Raw genomic sequence first — 27,808 nt, 5'->3', positions numbered from 1 at the left:
TATATTTCGTCCAAGGCTTCATGCACCCATTATGGTGGCTTCAAAGTCCTGAAATCATCACTTGTAACTCCGTTCTTGTTGCCCTTGCGCATGCCATCATCTCCATGCTTGTTCTTGCTCCAATGTTCATCCTTCTCCAAGCTAGGCCCTTCATTTGTAAGCAAAACAAATGTATCCAATTTAGGCAGCATCATATTCTCATGAACATTAGAATCATTACCAAGAAACGAAAGTACCTGGTAATTTAGTTGGCGTGCACGAGCTCTAGTAATTGGTCCAGTATGTATAGCAGCAGGGGCTGTGGGTGTAACAATTGTATTGATGTCCTCATCACATATTAAAAGTCAAGCTAAACTGAATCGTAGACATGCTAAATGGGTTGAATTCATTGAGACTTTTCCTTATGTCATTAAACACAAGAAGGGAAAAGAAAATGTTATTGCTGATGCATTGTCTCGCCGCTATACTATGCTTTCACAACTTGACTTCAAAATATTTGGTTTGGAGACCATCAAAGATCAATATGTGCATGATGCTGATTTTAAAGATGTAATGCAGAATTGTAAAGAAGGAAGAATGTGGAACAAGTTCGTCATTAACGATGGATTTGTGTTTCGTGCTAACAAGCTATGCATTCCAGCTAGCTCCGTTCGTCTTTTGTTGTTGCAGGAGGCGCATGGAGGAGGATTAATGGGACACTTTGGCGTGAAGAAGACGGAGGACGTACTTGCTACACATTTCTTTTGGCCAAAGATGAGACGGGATGTTGAGCGTTTTATTGCTCGATGCACTACATGTCAAAAAGCTAAGTCACGACTCAATCCTCATTGTTTATATATGCCTTTGCCTGTACCTAGTGTTCCTTGGGAGGATATATCTATGGACTTTGTTTTAGGTTTACCTCGAACAAAGAAGGGGAGGGATAGCATATTTGTTGTCGTGGATAGATTCTCGAAAATGGCACACTTTATACCATGTCATAAAAGCGATGATGCTGTTAATGTTGCTGATTTGTTCTTTCGTGAAATTATTCGCTTGCATGGTGTGCCAAATACTATTGTTTCAGATCGTGATACTAAATTTCTTAGCCACTTTTGGAGATGTTTATGGGCTAAGTTGGGGACTAAACTGCCTTTTAGTACTACCTGTCACCCCCAAACTGATGGACAAACTGAAGTAGTCAATAGAACGTTGTCTACTATGCTTAGGGCTGTTTTGAAGAATAATAAGAAAATGTGGGAGGAATGCTTGCCTCATATTGAATTTGCTTATAATCGTTCATTGCATTCTACTACTAAGATGTGCCCTTTTGAAGTTGTGTATGGTTTCCTACCTCGTGCACCTATTGATTTGTTGCCTCTTCCATCTTCGGAGAAGGTTAATTTTGATGCTAAACAACATGCTGAATTGATTTTAAAAATGCATGAGTTAACTAAGGAAAACATTGAGCGTATGAATGCTAAATATAAACTTGCTGGAGATAAGGGTAGAAAACATGTTGTGTTTGCACCTGGAGATCTTGTTTGGTTACATTTGCGTAAGGATAGATTTCCTGATTTGCGCAAATCAAAGTTAATGCCACGTGCTGATGGTCCCTTTAACGTGTTAGAGAAAATAAATGATAATGCATATAAACTTGAGCTGCTTGCAGATTTTGGGGTTAGTCCCACTTTTAACATTGCAGATTTGAAGCCTTATTTGGGTGAGGAAGATGAACTTCCGTCGAGGACGACTTCATTTCAAGAAGGGGAGGATGATGAGGACATCAATACAATTGTTACACCCACAGCCCCTGCTGCTATACATACTGGACCAATTACTAGAGCTCGTGCACGCCAACTAAATTACCAGGTACTTTCGTTTCTTGGTAATGATTCTAATGTTCATGAGAATATGATGCTGCCTAAATTGGATACATTTGTTTTGCTTAGAAATGAAGGGCCTAGCTTGGAGAAGGATGAACATTGGAGCAAGAACAAGCATGGAGATGATGGCATGCGCAAGGGGAACAAGAACGGAGTTACAAGTGATGATTTCAGGACTTTGAAGCCACCATAATGGGTGCATGAAGCCTTGGACGAAATATAGAAGATGCCACTTCATAAATTTCGTCCCGAGGCTATTATAGGTGCTGCGTCACCTTATTATTGGGCCAGGCCCATGTAATTTCGAAATACATAAGTATAGGCTATTTTTAGAGTCCGTATGTGTGGGGAAACAAGAGATAGGGTTGATTTCGGACCCCTCCACCAAGGGCCACGAAATTCCCCCCTCTTCCTCCATATATACAGCCCTTAGGGCATCGTTTAGACTTTGGGTTTTGTTTAGATTAAAAGTTCGCCATAGCTGCAACTTCGCGTACTTCGTTTGTGTTCAACGACCAGACAAAGGCGTCACAGAACCCCACCTTGATCAATAAAGCTTTCATCTTATATTCGCAATATCCAGATTGCAATCTTAGTTTCTTGCTTGTTCTTCGTTTGCTCGCAGGAAACAGACCCTCGTGGTCAGGTTGATCGTGCTCCGGCGTGGTCAATAACCTCTTGGAGTTGGTTTAGCGATTGCTAAGGCGCGACGTCCTCGCACGTTCGTAGTCAGATCGTCAAAGTCGACTTCCACCAAAGCGATATCCATCATCTCATCGAAAGACGGGACACCCTTGCCTCTATCATTAGACCATGAGATCATGCCACTCCCTTGCACTAGAAGAATGCCTTGTGTGCATCAACCATCACGTCATAACCGGGTAATTATAAATTTGTTCTTCGGGTATCTCAGAAGGTACTAGTTGGGTTGCATGGATCAAGACTGGGATTTATTACTCCGTGTGATGGTGAGATATATCTGGGCCCTCTGTGTAATACAACATCTCAAGTAGCTTGCAAGTATGTGACTAATGTGTTTGGTCACAGGGATATTCTATTATGACATGAGTAAACATAACTTGCCGGTAACGAGATTGAACAAGGTATTGAGATATCGACGATCAAATCTTGGGCAAGTAACATATCACGAGACAAAGGGAATTGTATACGGGATTATCTGAATCCTTGACATCCTTGATCAACTGATGAAATATCTTCATGAATATGTGGGAACCATTATGGGCATCCATGGTCCCTCTATTGGTTATTAATCAGAGAGGAGTCTTGATCATATCCACATATTCTCAAACCCGTAGGGTCACACATTAACGTTCGGTGTCACTAGGGTTTGATGAGATAATAATAAGATGGTGTTATCAAATTTTGATTCGGAGTCTCAGATGGGATCTAGGACATCATGAGGAGCTTCGGAAGGGTCTAGAGACAAAGGAAAACATATACGGAAAGTATTTTTAGGGTTACAAAAAAGTTCGGGTTTTTTTGATATTATATTGGGAAGGTTCTAAAAGGTCCTGTAGTGGGGCGCACCTGCGTGGAGGAACCCACATGGACATTGGTAGTGGACCAAGGCACCACACCTCCAGTACATGTGCACCCCCCCTAAAAGGAATAGGATTAAATCCTGAAGGGATAAATCAAGATCCCTAAAATGGAGGGATCACGATTGATGGGGAATGAAGGAGGGAATTTCCTTACCCCCTTTGGTGTGAAGCACCTAGAGGCTTGGAGGAGGGGCCAAGCCTCCTCCCCCACTCCTATAATTATAGGAGGGAGGGGCCGGCCGCAGCACCTGACAACCCGATTGCTGGCCGCCTCCCTCTTGTTCCATGCGTCCCTCATTCCCGCAGTTCTTAGCGAAGCTCTGCGAGATTTCCGCTATACTTCCACCACCACACTGTCTTGCTTCCTAGATAAAGAAGGAGGATATGACATCAAGCTACGCGTGTGTGCAATTTGGAGGCATCTTTTGTGCGGTGCTACATCGTTCTGATCTGATGAAAGTACGACTAGATTATGCATGATCTTTAGATCGTTAAATGCACATGTTCTACAAGGGTATGTAGACCTTTTCCCACTCATTGCTATCATCTAGTAGATTGGATCTTGGGCTATTCCTTCTCTTTTAGGATTTTTTTTGATTTTATTGCAATGAATCTCATCATCGAGATGGACCTAGAGGGGGATGAATAGGTCCAATTACAAATTTTAATTGCTACATAGTAATTTTACGCAAGAATGCGGAATATGGACGTGAGCCTAACAATTGCACGGGTGATTCTAGTGCTAAGCATGGTAAGCAAGCACAATATAATGAAAGTAAAGACTAAGGGACAAGCAACCACAAGTAGGAAGATAGGGTTAGGAATAACCGCAACCCAGAGAGGCAAGGATCTATGCCGATGTTCACTTCCTTGGAGGGAAGCTAGTCATCATTAGAGAGGTGGATGTTACCATGAAGGTACACTAATGCCACGAAGGCTCACTATAGTACTCAATATGTTGTCCTATCCTCAAGGAACTTAGAAATCCCACCAAGGATAGAAGCGCATATCGAAGACGCTTCGCAAGGTTGATATCATTACAAGATACCATGTACTGAATAGATGAGAATACCAGATAAAGGCTTACACTCACCACAAGCTACAACATGAATACATCAACCAATCAATAAATAGCACTCATCATACAAAAGAGCAGGATCCGGCTACGGATGAAATCAAACAAAAAATAAGAACAAAATCCACCCTGCTAATTCCTAGGCTGCCAATCGGGAACCCATCCTATGATTGATGAAGAAGAAGAAGCAGAAGAAGACCTCCAAAAAGAAAACATGCATCGCTCTCATGTCAAAGCATTTCTTTACCTGTACATGCACCTGCTGTTGTAGTAATTTGTCAGCCATGGGACTCAGCAATCTCATTATCATGGGTATCAAACAAGCAAATCTTAATGGGTATGGAATGGTTAATTGGTCAGGTTGTAGCAAGCACTAAGCATTTGTATGGACTAACTTACGAGTACAAGAATAATAAGAGTAAACTACGCATAATCAAGCGCAAATTAATATGGTCAAGAAGTGATCCTGAACACCTACTTACGAGTCATACATAACCCCACCGTGTTCTCTTCCTGAACTCCCTTGAAAATAGACGATCAAGGTTACACACATGGTTGGGGTATTTTAATTGAGTTTAGTGTCATGTTATCTACACCCTGATATTATAAATTTCCAAGTCGCCATAACTGCGGACATGGCTTTCCGAAAGATGTAACGGTGTAAGGGTGCTCCAAGTAGTCCATCATAAATTACCATGTGTATCCGATGGAAAAACCTCACACCGTGATAACACGATGCCTATAAGAAATCCCGATGGACAAGCCACTCGTCAAAGGTAAAACTAAAGTAGCAATACCTTCCAATGTGTCAATGATCCCGATAGGAGACGCGTATCTCGTTCTCAGAACACGGAGGCTAAGCGATGCGTACAACTGCCAAATACCCCAAGTTTCCACGAGTGACCCTACAGAGCGATCTAGTTTGGACCAAGACGCATGAGGAGCACTGGCCCGGTTTGTTGACTAATTATCCGCGGGAGCTAGTAGGTCCTTATGCAAGGTTTAGTTGTTATTCGGCAAATTTAAAACCCAAAGTTGTGCCTTGCTGGAAGAGTTTTACCCTAAGACGAATGTTCAAGGGGGTCCCCATAAAACTCCACACATGATAGGTGCGGTCATCAAGGAACATAACACCAGTGTTACGGAAACTAGGGCGGCAAGAGTGGGACAAAACACCAAGCAAAAGGTCGAGCCTTCCACCCTTTACCAAATATATAGATGCATTAATTAAATATGAGACATTGTGATATCCCTTGATATCCATGTCCAACACATGGAACAACATGCACTGCACCTGCAACTAGCAATGCTATAAGAGGGGCTGAGCAAAGAGGTAACGTAGCCAAACAATGGTTTGCTAGGTACTGGAGGTTAGAGGTTTATCATGGAAATTTTGGAGGCTGACAAATAGTGGTAGGTAGCAAGACGTAGCAATAGGAACGAGACAACTAGCAAGCAAAGATAGTAGTGATATCCAGGTAATGATCATCTTGCCTGGAATCCGCTAGGAAGAAGAACAAATCCATGAAGTAGATAACCCAACATAGTCAAACGAATCCTCACACTCGCAACATTTTTGGAACTATCGAGAAGAAGCACAACCAAAAAGAAGTAGGCAACACGGTAAACAACATAACATAAACATGGCATGATGCACAAATAACTATGATGCATGTCCAGTATAATGAGTCATGGCATGGCAAGATGCAACAAACAACACTACACTCTAAATGAAGCTCAATATGCAATGAGTTGCATATTGACAAAAGTCGACAAACAATTATTTAGTTCACTCTCATTTATGTACATGACAAGAATAAATGTTTGGTAACATGGAAAGAGGTGAAGCATATGTAAATTACCTATTTAGGCAAGTTTAAATGAGGCTAGAAACAACAAACAACAATTCCAGAAAATCTGATGAGGACATGACTACCTTGGATATGACCAAAAATATTGCATATATACATATTTGTCAGGTGATTTCTAGTGCAAACTATTCAATAATCTATTTATGTTATCCAGAACAAAAATACTTCACACACTTTTGTGTTTTGTCTAATTGCAGGTGTATGGGACATTTGTACAATCCACATATGAAGATAAGGAAGAAAGAGATGTTTATTTGCTGTCCAAAAAGTTCTCTCACGTCACTTTTGGCCCAAGAGAAGATAGAGTCCAAGTCTCTCACGTTCTGGATTCAGATTCGGACTGCACAGACACACCTGACTCAAAACGGACACAAATTTTTCATACAGACTCCGAATTGGGTGATTCTTTTTTTTTTTGTTGGAAACTAGATTTCGTGCACTTTCCAACCCAATTGGAATCACCTTCAAATTCGTCCGGAGCGTTGAGTTGTGGATGAAACAATCTGATGCTGCAGCAGAATCCGAGTCAAACTACAAGTCCAAAGGTGTTACATCACCTCCACTTGGGCCCATTGGCCTTGTACGACCTAGATTTAGTTTTAGGCTGCCTTGGGACGTCCTCCCACCTCCTTGGCCGCCACCCCTTGCTCCTATATAAGTAGATCCATCTAGTAGCTTTTCCTTGGAATTTGTTTAGTTAAAAGTTAGCCATTGCAACTTCGTGTACTTCGTTTGTGTCCAACGACCAGACCAAGACCGCTTCCGGATCCCCACCATTATCAATACTTCATATTTATTTGCAATATTCAGATTGCTTTATCATATTCTTGCTCGTTCTTCGATTGCTTGCAGGAATAGACCTTCGTGGTCAGGCTGACCGTGCTTCCAGCATCGTCAGTAACTTCAGGAGATTGGTTTAGCGATTGCTAAGGCGCAACGTCGTGCATGTTTATAGTCGGATCGTCAAAGTCTTCTCCACCAAATCGATAGTTATCATCTCATCGAAAGAGCGGGACCCTCGCCTCTATTACATTTTTTCATAGTTTAGATCGCCTCTATCAAGTGGTCTCAGTTTTCAGGTTGCTCGGTGAGAATTTCCAGTTTTCCTAGATTAGATTTATTTTCTTACCTATTGTCCAAGAAAAAGCCACAAAAAAGAGTTAGATCCATTCATCCTTGGTCCAAGCCAGTCTCAGCCTTTGCAATTTTCTTTTCATTGCTTGCATAGTTGAATTATCGGTTGCATCGTCGTGTCGAGTTGCTGGTCTTAGTGTCTAGTTCGTTTAGAGTTTCTGATAGAGGCGGGGTGTCCCGATCTTTCGATGAGATGATAACTATCGATTTGGTGGAGACGACTTTGACGATCCGACTACAAACGTGCATGACGTTGCGCCTTAGCAATCGCTAAACCAATCTTCTGAGGTTACTGACGATGCCGGAAGCACGGTCAGCCTGACCACGAAGGTCTATTCCTGCAAGCAATCGAAGAACGAGCAAGAATATGATAAAGCAATCTGAATATTGCAAATATATATGAGGTATTGATAATGGTGGGGATCCGTAAGCGGTCTTGGTCTGGTCGTTGGACACAAACGAAGTACACGAAGTTGCGTTGGCTAACTTTTAACTAAACAAATCCCCAGGAAAATCTACTAGATGGATCTACTTATATAGGAGCAAGGGATGGCGGTCAAGGAGGTGGGAGGACGTCCCAAGGCAGCCTAAAACTAAATCTAGGTCGTACAAGGCCAATGGGCCCAAGTGGAGGTGAAGTAACACCTTTGGACTTGTAGTTTGACTCGGATTCTGCTGCAGCATCAGATTGTTTCGTCCACAACTCAACGCTCCGGATGAATTTGAAGGTGATTCCAATTGGGTTGGAAAGTGCACGAAATCTAGTTTCCAACAAAAAAAGAATCACCCAATTCGGAGTGCGTATGAAAAACTTGTGTGCGTTTTGAATCAGGTATGTCTGTGCAGTCCGAATCTGAATCCAGAACGTGAAAGACTTGGACTCTATCTTCTCTTGGGCCAAAAGTGACGTGAGAGAACTTTTTGTACAGCAAATAAACATCTCTTTCTTCCTTATCTTCATATGTGGATTGTACAAATGTCCCATACACCTACAATTAGACAAAACACAAAAGTGTGTGAAGTATTTTTGTTCTGGATAACCTAAATAGATTATTGAATAGTTTGCACTAGAAATCACCTGACAAATATGCATGTATGCAATATTTTTGGTCGTGTCCAAGGTAGTCATGTCCTCATCATCCTCCCCTTTTTGAAAACAAAGCCGTCCTCGGCGTTGCTTAATCTGAAATGTGGCTAACAAAAGAGACAAAGTATACATGTTGTATATGTATATGTCATCCATTTTTACTTCCCTTGATTTTTGCACATATGACACATGTATACATGAGTAACTTTCATAGATCATAAAATATAAAGCCAAAATATTATCATAAGTAGAAGGCATGAAAATATTGCAACTCAGTTTGCACATATAAGTGAAGCTCTTATTCATATCAAAAGATTGACAATATTCATCATTAAACCATCCCAACATTGGTGAATAAACCTTACTTGCATCAAATTTACATGCTACAACATGCTTAAATAAGCAAACATGTAGTAAGTCATTGGACACAGAATCATCACCAAGATTAGAGGTCATATCAAAATGATTAAACATTGGTTCTTTTGCATCAATAGTTAATTCAATGGATGCACTCAAAATTGTTGGTATTTCAGTTGTTTGATCACATGGCAAAGTCAAATTATCAACATAGTCCTCTAAAATAGGTGGTGTGATCAAAGTAGTGGGTAGCTCATCAGATGGTGCATTCCAATTGACAAGGCATTCATCATTCTCATGTAGAGATGGAAGATCAGTACCTTTGTCATTACCTCTTATGATCAACTCAGATGATGTAGCCACTCTCGGGGGCGATGTGTCACATGGTGGAGGTGATGTAGTCCTGACAACAACGGATGTGGTTGTCATAGTATGCCTAGTAGTTGAAGGAACAATCATATCAACTCTTGGAATGTGCACCGTGCGCTTGTTCTCCTCGTGGCCAACACGTCGTTTTATTTCCTGTTCAGCTTTGCAAGCAAGATGAAACAAATGGTCCATAGAATAACACTCTTCATGAATTAGTATCTCTTGAATATCACTGTTTAATCCTCCCCAAAATCTATCCATAAAATCATCTTCACTTTCTTCTAAAGAGGAATGCAACAAGGTAGTTTGTAAATCATCATAATATTTTGTTACAGTTTCACTACCTTGTTTTAAGTGTTGCAACTTCTTAATCATGTCATGAGTATAATAAGCAGGGACGAAAGTATGTCGCATGGCAAGTTTCAAATCATCCCAAGTAGTAGGTATATAATCAGGGTGTAACCGACAATATTCACTCCACCAAACCAAAGCATAACCAGTGAAAGAACCAACCGCAACCTTAACCTTTTTATGTTCATTGAAATTATGGGAAGCAAATATATTTTTTATGTCGAACTCCCATTCAATATATAAAGCAGGTTTAAAACGGCCATTAAATGGTGGTATAGATACATTAACCTGATCATGTGCATTTGGATGTTTGTGCACCTCTCGTGACAGTTGTGGTATTTGCAAAGGTGGTGGCACGTCTCCCGCGATCGACAAAGCCCATGAATTGACTCTGGATCCTGTCATGATTAGTAGAACAAGAAACAAAACCCAAAAATAATGTTCCTATAACTACTAGGATGTGGTGGTAAAACGCTCACTGTAAAATGTCTTACAAGTTCTTACCATGCAGCAGGCGGTGATCGGCAACCAGCGGTGTCAAGTAACTCCGAATATTGAGTAAAGCGATTGCCAGGGGAGCGTACGTATACACGGTGTAGAAATATGTGGAGCTGGGTTGGCTATATATGGTAGCAAAAGATTAGCAATAATCAATTCAAAGATGCAATGTTGAATAAACGCTCAACGACGGTACTGTGCTGGTCCTAGGCTAGACCGGACTAGAGACGCGAGCCTCGAACACTAATGAGGTCAAGGCGTAGCACAACTAGCATCAATGAAGGATACTAAGTAGCTCTTGACAGCAAGATATAAGTGAAGATCACAACAGCAGTGAAGATAATGAGGTGAAACAACAGCCAAGCAGGATATATCAACAACTTTGTCTCCAACTTTCCTCTGAAAAAGTTTGTGCCGATTTTTTTTGTTTTTTTTCTTCTCTCTTTTTTTTCCTCACACTTTTTTTTCTTTCTCTCCTTTTTTTTTCTCTGACTTTTTTTTCCTTTTTTTCTCTCTTTTTTTTCTCTCTTTTTTTCTCCCTCTTTCCAAAACAAACTAGATAAGATGCAGATTGGATCAAGTGAAGATGTGAACGATCTCAACTATTATTATGACAATGAATGGTGGGTAGCACGTGGTGGAAATTGATGGATGGGTGGTGGACAGCGGAAGAGATAATGATGCAGCGTGGCGTGACTAATGTGAACAGAACTCGAAACTCTAAACGAACTAGACACTAAGACCAGCAACTCGACACGACGATGCAATCGATAATTCAACTATGCAATCAATGAAAAGAAAATTGCAAAGGCTCAGACTAGCTTGGACCAAGGATGAATAGATCTAACTCTTTTTTGTGGCTTTTTCTTGGACAATAGGTAAGAAAGTAAATCTAATCTAGGAAAACTGGAAATTCTCACCGAGCAACCTGAAAACTGATACCACTTGATAGAGGCGGGGTGTCCCGATCTTTCGATGAGATGATAACTATCGATTTGGTGGAGACGACTTTGACGATCCGACTACAAACGTGCACGATGTTGCGCCTTAGCAATCGCTAAACCAATCTTCTGAGGTTACTGACGATGCCGGAAGCACGGTCAACCTGACCACGAAGGTCTATTCCTGCAAGCAATCGAAGAACGAGCAAGAATATGATAAAGCAATCTGAATATTACAAATATATATGAGGTATTGATAATGGTGGGGATCCGTAAGCGGTCTTGGTCTGGTCGTTGGACACAAACGAAGTACACGAAGTTGCGTTGGCTAACTTTTAACTAAACAAATCCCCAGGAAAATCTACTAGATGGATCTACTTATATAGGAGCAAGGGGTGGCGGCCAAGGAGGTGGGAGGACGTCCCAAGGCAGCCTAAAACTAAATCTAGGTCGTACAAGGCCAATGGGCCCAAGTGGAGGTGATGTAACACCTTTGGACTTGTAGTTTGACTCGGATTCTGCTGTAGCATCAGATTGTTTCGTCCACAACTCAACGCTCCGGACGAATTTGAAGGTGATTCCAATTGGGTTGGAAAGTGCACGAAATCTAGTTTCCAACAAAAAAAGAATCACCCAATTCGGAGTCCGTATGAAAAACTTGTGTGCGTTTTGAGTCAGGTATGTCTGTGGAGTCCGAATCTGAATCCAGAACGTGAAAGACTTGGACTCTATCTTCTCTTGGGCCAAAAGTGACGTGAGAGAACTTTTTGGACAGCAAATAAACATCTCTTTCTTCCTTATCTTCATATGTGGATTGTACAAATGTCCCATACACCTGCAATTAGACAAAACACAAAAGTGTGTGAAGTATTTTTGTTCTGGATAACCTAAATAGATTATTGAATAGTTTGCACTAGAAATCACCTGACAAATATGCATGTATGCAATATTTTTGGTCGTGTCCAAGGTAGTCATGTCCTCATCAGTTTCGAGTTCTGTTCACATTAGTCACGCCACCGCTGCATCATTATCTCTTCCGCTGTCCACCACCCATCCATCAATTTCCACCACGTGCTACCCATCATTCATTGTCATAATAATAGTTGAGATCGTTCACATCTTCACTTGATCCAATCTGCATCTTATCTAGTTTGTTTTGAAAAGAGGGAGAAAAAAAGAGAGAAAAAAAAACAAGAGAAAAAAAGGAGAAAAAAAAGTCAGAGAAAAAAAAAGGAGAGAAAGAAAAAAAAGTGTGAGGAAAAAAAAGAGAGAAGAAAAAAAAACAAAAAAATCGGCACAAACTTTTTCAGAGGAAAGTTGGAGACAAAGTTGTTGATATATCCTGCTTGGCTGTTGTTTCACCTCATTATCTTTACTGCCGTTGTGATCTTCATTTATATCTTGTTGTCCAGAGCTACTTAGTGTCCTTCATTGATGCTAGTTGTGCTACGACGTGACCTCATTAGTGTTCTAGGCTCGCGTCTCTAGTCCGGTCTAGCCTAGGACCAGCACAGTACCGTCGTTGAGCGTTTATTCAACATTGCATCTTTGAATTGATTATTGCTAATCTTTTGCTACCATATATAGCCAACCCAGCTCCACATATTTCTACACCGTGTATACGTACGCTCCCCTGGCAATCGCTTTACTCAATATTCGGAGTTACTTGACACCGCTGGTTGCCGATCACCGCCTGCTGCATGGTAAGAACTTGTAAGACATTGATATTTGCTTTACTGTGAGCGTTTTACCACCACATCCTAGTAGTTATAGGAACATTATTTTTGGATTTTGTTTCTTGTTCTACTAATCATGACAGGATCCAGAGTCAATTCATGGGCTTTGTCGATCGCGGGAGACGTGCCACCACCTTTGCAAATACCACAACCGTCACGAGAGGTGCACAAACATCCAAATGCACATGATCAGGTTAATGTATCTATACCACCATTTAATGGCCGTTTTAAACCTGCTTTATATATTGAATGGGAGTTCGACATAAAAAATATATTTGCTTCCATAATTTCAATGAACATAAAAAGGTTAAGGTTGCGGTTGGTTCTTTCACTGGTTATGCTTTGGTTTGGTGGAGTGAATATTGTCGGTTACACCCTGATTATATACCTACTACTTGGGATGATTTGAAACTTGCCATGCGACCTACTTTCGTCCCTGCTTATTATACTCGTGACATGATTAAGAAGTTGCAACACTTAAAACAAGGTAGTGAAACTGTAACAAAATATTATGATGATTTACAAACTACCTTGTTGCATTCCTCTTTAGAAGAAAGTGAAGATAATTTTATGGATAGATTTTGGGGAGGATTAAACCGTGATATTCAAGAGATACTAATTCATGAAGAGTGTTATCCTATGGACCATTTGTTTCATCTTGCTTGCAAAGCTGAACAGGAAATAAAACGACGTGTTGGCCACGAGGAGAACAAGCGCACGGTGCACATTCCAAGAGTTGATATGATTGTTCCTTCAACTACTAGGCATACTATGACAACCACATCCGTTGTTGTCAGGACTACATCACCTCCACCATGTGACACATCGCCCCCGAGAGTGGCTACATCATCTGAGTTGATCATAAGAGGTAATGACAAAGGTACTGATCTTCCATCTCTACATGAGAATGATGAAGGCCTTGTCAATTTGAATGCACCATCTGATTAGCTACCCACTACTTTGATCACACCACCTATTTTAGAGGACTACGTTGATAATTTGACTTTGCCATGTGATCAAACAACTGAAATACCAACAATTTTGAGTGCACCCATTGAATTAACTATTGATGCAAAAGAACCAATGTTTAATCATTTTGATATGACCTCTAATCTTGGTGATGATTCTGTGTTGAATGACTTATTGCATGTTTGCTTATTTAAGCATGTTGTAGCATGTAAATTTGATGCAAGTAAGGTTTATTCACCAATGTTGGGATGGTTTAATGATGAACATTGTCAATCTTTTGAAATGAATAAGAGCTTCACTTATATGTGCAAACTGAGTTGCAATATTTTCATGCCTTCTACTTCTTGTGCTAATTTTTTGGCTTTAGATTTTATGAACTCTGCAAGTTACTCATCTATTCATGTGTCATATATGCAAAAATCAAGGGAAGTAAAAATGGATGACATATACATATACAACATGTACACCTTGTCTCTTTTGTTAGCCACATTTCAGATTAAGCAACGCCGAGGACGGCTTTATTTTCAAGAAGGGGAGGATGATGAGGACATGACTACCTTGAATATGACCAAAAATATTGCATATATGCATATTTGTCAGGTGATTTCTAGTGCAAACTATTCAATAATCTATTTATGTTATCCAGAACAAAAATACTTCACACACTTTTGTGTTTTGTCTAATTGCAGGTGTATGGGACATTTGTACAATCCACATATGAAGATAAGGAAGAAAGAGATGTTTATTTGCTGTCCAAAAAGTTCTCTCACGTCACTTTTGGCCCAAGAGAAGATAGAGTCCAAGTCTCTCACGTTCTGGATTCAGATTCGGACTGCACAGACATACCTGACTCAAAACGCACACAAGTTTTTCATACGGACTCCGAATTGGGTGATTCTTTTTGCATTGGAAACTAGATTTCGTGCACTTTCCAACCCAATTGGAATCACCTTAAAATTCGTCCGGAGCGTTGAGTTGTGGACGAAACAATCTGATGCTGCAGCAGAATCCGAGTCAAACTACAAGTCCAAAGGTGTTACATCACCTCCACTTGGGCCCGTTGGCCTTGTACGACCTAGATTTAGTTTTAGGATGCCTTGGGACGTCCTCCCACCTCCTTGGCCGCCACCCCTTGCTCCTATATAAGTAGATCCATCTAGTAGCTTTTCCTTGGGATTTGTTTAGTTAAAAGTTAGCCATTGCAACTTCGTGTACTTCGTTTGTGTCCAACGACCAGACCAAGACCGCTTCCGGATCCCCACCATTATCAATACTTCATATTTATTTGCAATATTCAGATTGCTTTATCATATTCTTGCTCGTTCTTCGATTGCTTGCAGGAATAGACCTTCGTGGTCAGGCTGACCGTGCTTCCAGCATCGTCAGTAACTTCAGGAGATTGGTTTAGCGATTGCTAAGGCGCAACGTCGTGCACGTTTATAGTCGGATCGTCAAAGTCGTCTCCACCAAATCGATAGTTATCATCTCATCGAAAGATCGGGACCCTCGCCTCTATTAAAATCCCCATATCTTTTTTTCGATTTTGCTACTATATTGATGCAAACACAATTTTGAAGTTGTTAAACAGCAAAATAAAGTGCACCATGTTAATCTGCATATTTTTTTCACTCCATTTACATATATGATTCATTTAATTCAGAGCTACGGTTATTTAGTTATGAAATAAACCATTTTAACATGACATCTGTGCAACGAATGCAAACAACAATTTTAGGAATTTTTACCATGGATGAAAGTTGGATATTCTGAAACTGCATGAAACTCTAAGCATTTTACATATATGACATGTTTTATTTGGATGCATGGATATTTAGTTATTAGCATTTTAAAATCATGGCAGTTACTGTAATTATGAAATTCTGGATATTTGTGAAATTTGCAGTGGCTAAAAAATAGAGCTGTGCCAAATCTGGTGGGCATCAGATAGCTAAAACATGCACTGGGCGAGGTTTAAGCGGGTTGCTCACATTGGGCTCATCGGCCGGCTAGGTTCAACGGGACGGAGGTAGCAGCATGGTGGTGGGGACGGTGTTGGGCTTTGGTGAGAGAGCTAGGCCTCACGGGGATGTAGTACAACTGGGCTTGTCTTGCGGTTGAAGGCGAGGCAAGGGCTGCAGCTAGGTTCGGCTTGAAGGTGGCCCACCATGCGAGCAGAGGAGGCGAGCAGCGATGTGGGATCGATGCAAAGGACGCAGCTATAGTTGGACTTGAAGCGGGGCTCCGTCGCGACAACGGGGAGGCCGGTCGGGGCGCAGATCCAATGCAACATGGGTCGAGGGAGCGCCAGATCCGGGAATTGGAGGCCGCGGGACTTGGCCAGTGGCGGGGTTGGAGTAGATCGGTGCGGCCTTCTTGTGCAAAGAGAGAACGAGAGGGAGAGATAGCGTGAGATTTGAGAAAGAGGGAGAGAAACAAGGGAGGAAAAGCAGAGGACACGGATGGAGAGCATGGCCCGGTAGGGCGGTGGCGGTCCTCCGATGGCCGGCGGCGAGGTCGAGCAGGAGGAGGCGCTTGGGCTCCTCCCGTGGCTGCGGGGCCACTACTGCGAGCGCTTTGGCAAAGCGGTGGCGTACGGGCTCGGCAGGCCCCTATCTCGGCTCGTGGGCCGAGCGGCAGGGAGGTGGATAGGGAGAGTGGTGGCGCTGGGAGATGGGCAACACGGAAAACAAGGCAGAGGGGCAGGGTTTCCAGATTAGGAAGGGCTATCCTTCCTTATATAGTGATAGAGGCGAGGGTGTCCCGATCTTTCGATGAGATGATAACTATCGATTTGGTGGAGACGACTTTGACGATCCGACTACAAACGTGCACGACGTTGCGCCTTAGCAATCGCTAAACCAACTCCGAGAGGTTACTGACGATGCTGGAAGCACGGTCAGCCTGACCACGAAGGTCTATTCCTGCAAGCAATCGAAGAACGAGCAAGAATATGATAAAGCAATCTGAATATTGCGAATATATATGAAGTATTGATAATGGTGGGGATCCGTAAGCGGTCTTGGTCTGGTCGTTGGACACAAACGAAGTACACGAAGTTGCAATGGCTAACTTTTAACTAAACAAATCCCAAGGAAAAGCTACTAGATGGATCTACTTATATAGGAGCAAGGGGTGGCGGCCAAGGAGGTGGGAGGACGTCCCAAGGCAGCCTAAAACTAAATCTAGGTCGTACAAGGCCAATGGGCCCAAGTGGAGGTGATGTAACACCTTTGGACTTGTAGTTTGACTCGGATTCTGCTGCAGCGTCAGATTGTTTCGTCCACAACTCAACGCTCCGGAAGAATTTGAAGGTGATTCCAATTGGGTTGGAAAGTGCACGAAATCTAGTTTCCAACAAAAAAAGAATCACCCAATTCGGAGTCTGTATGAAAAACTTGTGTGCGTTTTGAGTCAGGTATGTCTGTGGAGTCCGAATCTGAATCCAGAACGTGAGAGACTTGGACTCTATCTTCTCTTGGGCCAAAAGTGACGTGAGAGAACTTTTTGGACAGCAAATAAACATCTCTTTCTTCCTTATCTTCATATGTGGATTGTACAAATGTCCCATACACCTGCAATTAGACAAAACACAAAAGTGTGTGAAGTATTTTTGTTCTGGATAACATAAATAGATTATTGAATAGTTTGCACTAGAAATCACCTGACAAATATGCATATATGCAATATTTTTGGTCATATCCAAGGTAGTCATGTCCTCATCATCCTCCCCTTCTTGAAAATAAAGCCGTCCTCGGCGTTGCTTAATCTAAAATGTGGCTAACAAAAGAGACAAGGTGTACATGTTGTATATGTATATGTCATCCATTTTTACTTCCCTTGATTTTTACATATATGACACATGAATAGATGAGTAACTTGCATAGTTCATAAAATCTAAAGCCAAAAAATTAGCACAAGAAGTAGAAAGCATGAAAATATTGCAACTCAGTTTGCACATATAAGTGAAGCTCTTATTCATTTCAAAAGATTGACAATGTTCATCATTAAACCATCCCAACATTGGTAAATAAACCTTACTTGCATCAAATTTACATGCTACAACATGCTTAAATAAGCAAACATGCAATAAGTCATTCAACACAGAATCATCACCAAGATTAGATGTCATATTAAAATGATTAAACATTGGTTCTTTTGCATCAATAGTTAATTCAATGGGTGCACTCAAAATTGTTGGTATTTCAGTTGTTTGATCACATGGCAAAGTCAAATTATCAACGTAGTCCTCTAAAATAGGTGGTGTGATCAAAGTAGTGGGTAGCTCATCAGATGGTGCATTCAAATTGACAAGGCATTCATCATTCTCATGTAGAGATGGAAGATCAGTACCTTTGTCATTACCTCTTATGATCAACTCAGATGATGTAGCCACTCTCGGGGGCGATGTGTCACATGGTGGAGGTGATGTAGTCCTGACAACAACGGATGTGGTTGTCATAGTATGCCTAGTAGTTGAAGGAACAATCATATCAACTCTTGGAATGTGCACCATGCGCTTGTTCTCCTCGTGGCCAACACGTCGTTTTATTTCCTGTTCAGCTTTGCAAGCAAGATGAAACAAATGGTCCATAGGATAACACTCTTCATGAATTAGTATCTCTTGAATATCACAGTTTAATCCTACCCAAAATCTATCCATAAAATCATCTTCACTTTCTTCTAAAGAGGAATGCAACAAGGTAGTTTGTAAATCATCATAATATTTTGTTACAGTTTCACTACCTTGTTTTAAGTGTTGCAACTTCTTAATCATGTCACGAGTATAATAAGCAGGGACGAAAGTATGTCGCATGGCAAGTTTCAAATCATCCCAAGTAGTAGGTATATAATCAGGGTGTAACCGACAATATTCACTCCACCAAACCAAAGCATAACCAGTGAAAGAACCAACCGCAACCTTAACCTTTTTATGTTCATTGAAATTATGGGAAGCAAATATATTTTTTATGTCGAACTCCCATTCAATATATAAAGCAGGTTTAAAACGGCCATTAAATGGTGGTATAGATACATTAACCTGATCATGTGCATTTGGATGTTTGTGCACCTCTCGTGACGGTTGTGGTATTTGCAAAGGTGGTGGCACGTCTCCCGCGATCGACAAAGCCCATGAATTGACTCTGGATCCTGTCATGATTAGTAGAACAAGAAACAAAACCCAAAAATAATGTTCCTATAACTACTAGGATGTGGTGGTAAAACGCTCACAGTAAAGCAAATATCAATATCTTACAAGTTCTTACCATGCAGCAGGCGGTGATCGGCAACCAGCGGTGTCAAGTAACTCCCAATATTGAGTAAAGCGATTGCCAGATGATGAGGACATCAATACAATTGTTACACCCACAGCCCCTGCTGCTATACATACTGGACCAATTACTAGAGCTCGTGCACGCCAACTAAATTACCAGGTACTTTCGTTTCTTGGTAATGATTCTAATGTTCATGAGAATATGATGCTGCCTAAATTGGATACATTTGTTTTGCTTACAAATGAAGGGTCTAGCTTGGAGAAGGATGAACATTGGAGCAAGAACAAGCATGGAGATGATGGCATGCGCAAGGGGAACAAGAACGGAGTTACAAGTGATGATTTCAGGACTTTGAAGCCACCATAATGGGTGCATGAAGCCTTGGACGAAATATACAAGATGCCACTTCATAAATTTCGTCCCGAGGCTATTTTAGGTGCTGCGTCACCTTATTATTGGGCCAGGCCCATGTAATTTCGAAATACATAAGTATAGGCTATTTTCAGAGTCCGTATGTGTGGGGAAACAAGAGATAGGGTTGATTTCGGACCCCTCCACCAAGGGCCACGAAATTCCCCCCTCTTCCTCCATATATACAGCCCTTAGGGCATCGTTTAGACTTTGGGTTTTGTTTAGATTAAAAGTTCGCCATAGCTGCAACTTCGCGTACTTCGTTTGTGTTCAACGACCAGACAAAGGCGTCACAGAACCCCACCTTGATCAATAAAGCTTTCATCTTATATTCGCAATATCCAGATTGCAATCTCAGTTTCTTGCTTGTTCTTCGTTTGCTCGCAGGAAACAGACCCTCGTGGTCAGGTTGATCGTGCTCCGGCGTGGTCAATAACCTCTCGGAGTTGGTTTAGCGATTGCTAAGGCGCGACGTCCTCGCACGTTCGTAGTCGGATCGTCAAAGTCGACTTCCACCAAAGCGAAATCCACCATCTCATCGAAAGACGGGACACCTTTGCCTCTATCACTTGGACTCTATCTTCTCTTGGGCCAAAAGTGACGTGAGAGAACTTTTTGGACAGCAAATAAACATCTCTTTCTTCCTTATCTTCATATGTGGATTGTACAAATGTCCCATACACCTGCAATTAGACAAAACACAAAAGTGTGTGAAGTATTTTTGTTCTGGATAACATAAATAGATTATTGAATAGTTTGCACTAGAAATCACCTGACAAATATGCATATATGCAATATTTTTGGTCATATCCAAGGTAGTCATGTCCTCATCATCCTCCCCTTCTTGAAAATAAAGCCGTCCTCGGCGTTGCTTAATCTGAAATGTGGCTAACAAAAGAGACAAGGTGTACATGTTGTATATGTATATGTCATCCATTTTTACTTCCCTTGATTTTTGCATATATGACACATGAATAGATGAGTAACTTGCATAGTTCATAAAATCTAAAGCCAAAAAATTAGCACAAGAAGTAGAAGGCATGAAAATATTGCAACTCAGTTTGCACATATAAGCGAAGCTCTTATTTATTTCAAAAGATTGACAATGTTTATCATTAAACCATCCCAACATTGGTGAATAAACCTTACTTGCATCAAATTTACATGCTACAACATGCTTAAATAAGCAAACATGCAATAAGTCATTCAACACAGAATCATCACCAAGATTAGAGGTCATATCAAAATGATTATACATTGGTTCTTTTGCATCAATAGTTAATTCAATGGGTGCACTCAAAATTGTTGGTATTTCAGTTGTTTGATCACATGGCAAAGTCAAATTATCAATGTAGTCCTCTAAAATAGGTGGTGTGATCAAAGTAGTGGGTAGCTCATCAGATGGTGCATTCAAATTGACAAGGCATTCATCATTCTCATGTAGAGATGGAAGATCAGTACCTTTGTCATTACCTCTTATGATCAACTCAGATGATGTAGCCACTCTCGGGGGCGATGTGTCACATGGTGGAGGTGATGTAGTCCTGACAACAACGGATGTGGTTGTCATAGTATGCCTAGTAGTTCAAGGAACAATCATATCAACTCTTGGAATGTGCACCGTGCGCTTGTTCTCCTCGTGGCCAACACGTCGTTTTATTTCCTGTTCAGCTTTGCAAGCAAGATGAAACAAATGGTCCATAGGATAACACTCTTCATGAATTAGTATCTCTTGAATATCACAGTTTAATCCTCCCCAAAATCTATCCATAAAATCATCTTCACTTTCTTCTAAAGAGGAATGCAACAAGGTAGTTTGTAAATCATCATAATATTTTGTTACAGTTTCACTACCTTGTTTTAAGTGTTGCAACTTCTTAATCATGTCACGAGTATAATAAGCAGTGACGAAAGTATATCGCATGGCAAGTTTCAAATCATCCCAAGTAGTAGGTATATAATCAGGGTGTAACCGATAATATTCACTCCACCAAACCAAAGCATAACCAGTGAAAGAACCAACCGCAACCTTAACCTTTTTATGTTCATTGAAATTATGGGAAGCAAATATATTTTTTATGTCGAACTCCCATTCAATATATAAAGCAGGTTTAAAACGGCCATTAAATGGTGGTATAGATACATTAACCTGATCATGTGCATTTGGATGTTTGTGCACCTCTCGTGACGGTTGTGGTATTTGCAAAGGTGGTGGCACGTCTCCCGCGATCGACAAAGCCCATGAATTGACTCTGGATCCTGTCATGATTAGTAGAACAAGAAACAAAACCCAAAAATAATGTTCCTATAACTACTAGGATGTGGTGGTAAAACGCTCACAATAAAGCAAATATCAATGTCTTACAAGTTCTTACCATGCAGCAGGCGGTGATCGGCAACCAGCGGTGTCAAGTAACTCCGAATATTGAGTAAACATATTGCCAGGGGAGCGTACGTATACACGGTGTAGAAATATGTGGAGCTGGGTTGGCTATATATGGTAGCAAAAGATTAGCAATAATCAATTCAAAGATGCAATGTTGAATAAACGCTCAACGACGGTACTGTGCTGGTCCTAGGCTAGACCAGACTAGAGACGCGAGCCTAGAACACTAATGAGGTCACGTCGTAGCACAACTAGCATCAATGAAGGATACTAAGTAGCTCTGGACAGCAAGATATAAGTGAAGATCACAACGGCAGTAAAGATAATGAGGTGAAACAACAGCCAAGCAGGATATATCAACAACTTTGTCTCCAACTTTCCTCTGAAAAAGTTTGTGCCGATTTTTTTGTTTTTTTTCTTCTCTTTTTTTTTCCTCACACTTTTTTTTCTTTCTCTCCTTTTTTTCTCTCTGACTTTTTTTCTCCTTTTTTTCTCGTTTTTTTCTCTCTTTTTTTTCTCCCTCTTTCCAAAACAAACTAGATAAGATGCAGATTATATCAAGTGAAGATGTGAACGATCTCAACTATTATTATGACAATGAATGGTGGGTAGCACGTGGTGGAAATTGATGGATGGGTGGTGGACAGCGGAAGAGATAATGATGCAGCGGTGGCGTGACTAATGTGAACAGAACTCGAAACTCTAAACGAACTAGATACTAAGACCAGCAACTCGACACGACGATGCAACCGATAATTCAACTATGCAAGCAATGAAAAGAAAATTGCAAAGGCTCAGACTGGCTTGGACCAAGGATGAATAGATCTAACTCTTTTTTGTGGCTTTTTCTTGGACAATAGGTAAGAAAATAAATCTAATCTACGAAAACTGGAAATTCTCACCGAGCAACCTAAAAACTGATACCACTTGATAGAGGCGAGGGTGTCCCGATCTTTCGATGAGATGATAACTATCGATTTGGTGGAGACGACTTTGACGATCCGACTACAAACGTGCACGACGTTGCGCCTTAGCAATCGCTAAACCAACTCCGAGAGGTTACTGACGATGCTGGAAGCACGGTCAGCCTGACCACGAAGGTCTATTCCTGCAAGCAATCGAAGAACGAGCAAGAATATGATAAAGCAATCTGAATATTGCGAATATATATAAAGTATTGATAATGGTGGGGATCCGTAAGCGGTCTTGGTCTGGTCGTTGGACACAAACGAAGTACACGAAGTTGCAATGGCTAACTTTTAACTAAACAAATCCCAAGGAAAAGCTACTAGATGGATCTACTTATATAGGAGCAAGGGGTGGCGGCCAAGGAGGTGGGAGGACGTCCCAAGGCAGCCTAAAACTAAATCTAGGTCGTACAAGGCCAATGGGCCCAAGTGGAGGTGATGTAACACCTTTGGACTTGTAGTTTGACTCGGATTCTGCTGCAGCGTCAGATTGTTTCGTCCACAACTCAACGCTCCGGAAGAATTTGAAGGTGATTCCAATTGGGTTGCAAAGTGCACGAAATCTAGTTTCCAACAAAAAAAGAATCACCCAATTCGGAGTCTGTATGAAAAACTTGTGTGCGTTTTGAGTCAGGTATGTCTGTGGAGTCCGAATCTGAATCCAGAACGTGAGAGACTTGGACTCTATCTTCTCTTGGGCCAAAAGTGACGTGAGAGAACTTTTTGGACAGCAAATAAACATCTCTTTCTTCCTTATCTTCATATGTGGATTGTACAAATGTCCCATACACCTGCAATTAGACAAAACACAAAAGTGTGTGAAGTATTTTTGTTCTGGATAACATAAATAGATTATTGAATAGTTTGCACTAGAAATCACCTGACAAATATGCATATATGCAATATTTTTGGTCATATCCAAGGTAGTCATGTCCTCATCATCCTCCCCTTCTTGAAAATAAAGCCGTCCTCGGCGTTGGTTAATCTGAAATGTGGCTAACAAAAGAGACAAGGTGTACATGTTGTATATGTATATGTCATCCATTTTTACTTCCCTTGATTTTTGCATATATGGCACATGAATAGATGAGTAACTTGCATAGTTCATAAAATCTAAAGCCAAAAAATTAGCACAAGAAGTAGAAGGCATGAAAATATTGCAACTCAGTTTGCACATATAAGTGAAGCTCTTATTCATTTCAAAAGATTGACAATGTTCATCATTAAACCATCCCAACATTGGTGAATAAACCTTACTTGCATCAAATTTACATGCTACAACATGCTTAAATAAGCAAACATGCAATAAGTCATTCAACACAGAATCATCACCAAGATTAGAGGTCATATCAAAATGATTAAACATTGGTTCTTTTGCATCAATAGTTAATTCAATGGTTGCACTCAAAATTGTTGGTATTTCAGTTGTTTGATCACATGGCAAAGTCAAATTATCAACGTAGTCCTCTAAAATAGGTGGTGTGATCAAAGTAGTGGGTAGCTCATCAGATGGTGCATTCAAATTGACAAGGCATTCATCATTCTCATGTAGAGATGGAAGATCAGTACCTTTGTCATTACCTCTTATGATCAACTCAGATGATGTAGCCACTCTCGGGGGCGATGTGTCACATGGTGGAGGTGATGTAGTCCTGACAACAACGGATGTGGTTGTCATAGTATGCCTAGTAGTTCAAGGAACAATCATATCAACTCTTGGAATGTGCACCGTGCGCTTGTTCTCCTCGTGGCCAACACGTCGTTTTATTTCCTGTTCAGCTTTGCAAGCAAGATGAAACAAATGGTCCATAGGATAACACTCTTCATGAATTAGTATCTCTTGAATATCACAGTTTAATCCTCCCCAAAATCTATCCATAAAATCATCTTCACTTTCTTCTAAAGAGGAATGCAACAAGGTAGTTTGTAAATCATCATAATATTTTGTTACAGTTTCACTACCTTGTTTTAAGTGTTGCAACTTCTTAATCATGTCACGAGTATAATAAGCAGGGACGAAAGTATGTCGCATGGAAAGTTTCAAATCATCCCAAGTAGTAGGTATATAATCAGGGTGTAACCGACAATATTCACTCCACCAAACCAAAGCATAACCAGTGAAAGAACCAACCGCAACCTTAACCTTTTTATGTTCATCGAAATTATGGGAAGCAAATATATTTTTTATGTCGAACTCCCATTCAATATATAAAGCAGGTTTAAAACGGCCATTAAATGGTGGTATAGATACATTAACCTAATCATGTGCATTTGGATGTTTGTGCACCTCTCGTGACGGTTGTGGTATTTGCAAAGGTGGTGGCACGTCTCCCGCGATCGACAAAGCCCATGAATTGACTCTAGATCCTGTCATGATTAGTAGAACAAGAAACAAAACCCAAAAATAATGTTCCTATAACTACTAGGATGTGGTGGTAAAACGCTCACAGTAAAGCAAATATCAATGTCTTACAAGTTCTTACCATGCAGCAGGCGGTGATCGGCAACCAGCGGTGTCAAGTAACTCCGAATATTGAGTAAAGCGATTACCAGGGGAGCGTACGTATACACGGTGTAGAAATATGTGGAGCTGGGTTGGCTATATATGGTAGCAAAAGATTAGCAATAATCAATTCAAAGATGCAATGTTGAATAAACGCTCAACGACGGTACTGTGCTGGTCCTAGGCTAGACCGGACTAGAGACGCGAGCCTAGAACACTAATGAGGTCACGTCGTAGCACAACTAGCATCAATGAAGGATACTAAGTAGCTCTTGACAGCAAGATATAAGTGAAGATCACAACGGCAGTAAAGATAATGAGGTGAAACAACAGCCAAGCAGGATATATCAACAACTTTGTCTCCAACTTTCCTCTGAAAAAGTTTGTGCCGATTTTTTTGTTTTTTTTCTTCTTTTTTTTTCCTCACACTTTTTTTTCTTTCTCTCCTTTTTTTCTCTCTGACTTTTTTTTCTCCTTTTTTTTCTCGTTTTTTTCTCTCTTTTTTTCTCCCTCTTTCCAAAACAAACTAGATAAGATGTAGATTGGATCAAGTGAAGATGTGAACAATCTCAACTATTATTATGACAATGAATGGTGGGTAGCACGTGGTGGAAATTGATGGATGGGTGGTGGACAGCGGAAGAGATAATGATGCAGCGGTGGCGTGACTAATGTGAACAGAACTCGAAACTCTAAACGAACTAGACACTAAGACCAGCAACTCGACACGACGATGCAACCGATAATTCAACTATGCAAGCAATGAAAAGAAAATTGCAAAGGCTCAGACTGGCTTGGACCAAGGATGAATAGATCTAACTCTTTTTTGTGGCTTTTTCTTGGACAATAGGTAAGAAAATAAATCTAATCTAGGAAAACTGGAAATTCTCACCGAGCAACCTGAAAACTGATACCACTTGATAGAGGCGGGGTGTCCCGATCTTTCGATGAGATGATAACTATCGATTTGGTGGAGACGACTTTGACGATCCGACTACAAACGTGCAACGACGTTGCGCCTTAGCAATCGCTAAACCAACTCCGAGAGGTTATTGACCACGCCGAAGCACAATCAACCTGACCACGAAGGTTTATTCCTGCAAGCAACCGAAGAACAAGCAAGAATATGATAAAGCAATCTGAATATTGCGAATATAGATGAAGTATTGATAAAGGTGGGGATCCGGAAGCGGTCTTGGTCTGGTCGTTGGACACAAACGAAGTACACGAAGTTGCAATGGCTAACTTTTAACTAAACAAATCCCAAGCAAAAGCTACTAGATGGATCTACTAATATAGGAGCAAGGGGTGGCGGCCAAGGAGGTGGGAGGACGTCCCAAGGCAGCCTAAAACTAAATCTAGGTCGTACAAGGCCAATGGGCCCAAGTGGAGGTGATGTAACACCTTTGGACTTGTAGTTTGACTCGGATTCTGCTGCAGCATCAGATTGTTTCGTCCACAACTCAACGCTCCGGACGAATTTGAAGGTGATTCCACTTGGGTTGGAAAGTGCACGAAATCTAGTTTCCAACAAAAAAAGAATCACCCAATTCGGAGTCCGTATGAAAAACTTGTGTGCGTTTTGAGTCAGGTATGTCTGTGCAGTCCGAATCTGAATCCAGAACGTGGGAGACTTGGACTCTATCTTCTCTTGGGCCAAAAGTGACGTGAGAGAACTTTTTGGATAGCAAATAAACATCTCTTTCTTCCTTATCTTCATATGTGGATTGTACAAATGTCCCATACACCTGCAATTAGACAAAACACAAAAGTGTGTGAAGTATTTTTGTTCTGGATAACATAAATAGATTATTGAATATTTTGCACTAGAAATCACCTGACAAATATGCATATATGCAATATTTTTGGTCATATCCAAGGTAGTCATGTCCTCATCATCCTCCCCTTCTTGAAAATAAAGCCGTCCTCGGCGTTGCTTAATCTGAAATGTGGCTAACAAAAGAGACAAGGTGTACATGTTGTATATGTATATGTCATCCATTTTTACTTCCCTTGATTTTTGCATATATGACACATGAATAGATGAGTAACTTGCATAGTTCATAAAATCTAAAGCCAAAAAATTAGCACAAGAAGTAGAAGGCATGAAAATATTGCAACTCAGTTTGCACATATAAGCGAAGCTCTTATTTATTTCAAAAGATTGACAATGTTTATCATTAAACCATCCCAACATTGGTGAATAAACCTTACTTGCATCAAATTTACATGCTACAACATGCTTAAATAAGCAAACATGCAATAAGTCATTCAACACAGAATCATCACCAAGATTAGAGGTCATATCAAAATGATTATACATTGGTTCTTTTGCATCAATAGTTAATTCAATGGGTGCACTCAAAATTGTTGGTATTTCAGTTGTTTGATCACATGGCAAAGTCAAATTATCAACGTAGTCCTCTAAAATAGGTGGTGTGATCAAAGTAGT

The sequence above is a fragment of the Triticum aestivum genome, chromosome 2B (genome assembly GCF_018294505.1).
Source record: "Triticum aestivum cultivar Chinese Spring chromosome 2B, IWGSC CS RefSeq v2.1, whole genome shotgun sequence".
NCBI classification, from domain to species: Eukaryota; Viridiplantae; Streptophyta; class Magnoliopsida; order Poales; family Poaceae; genus Triticum; species Triticum aestivum.
Note: the sequence above shows the minus strand (reverse complement) of the source record.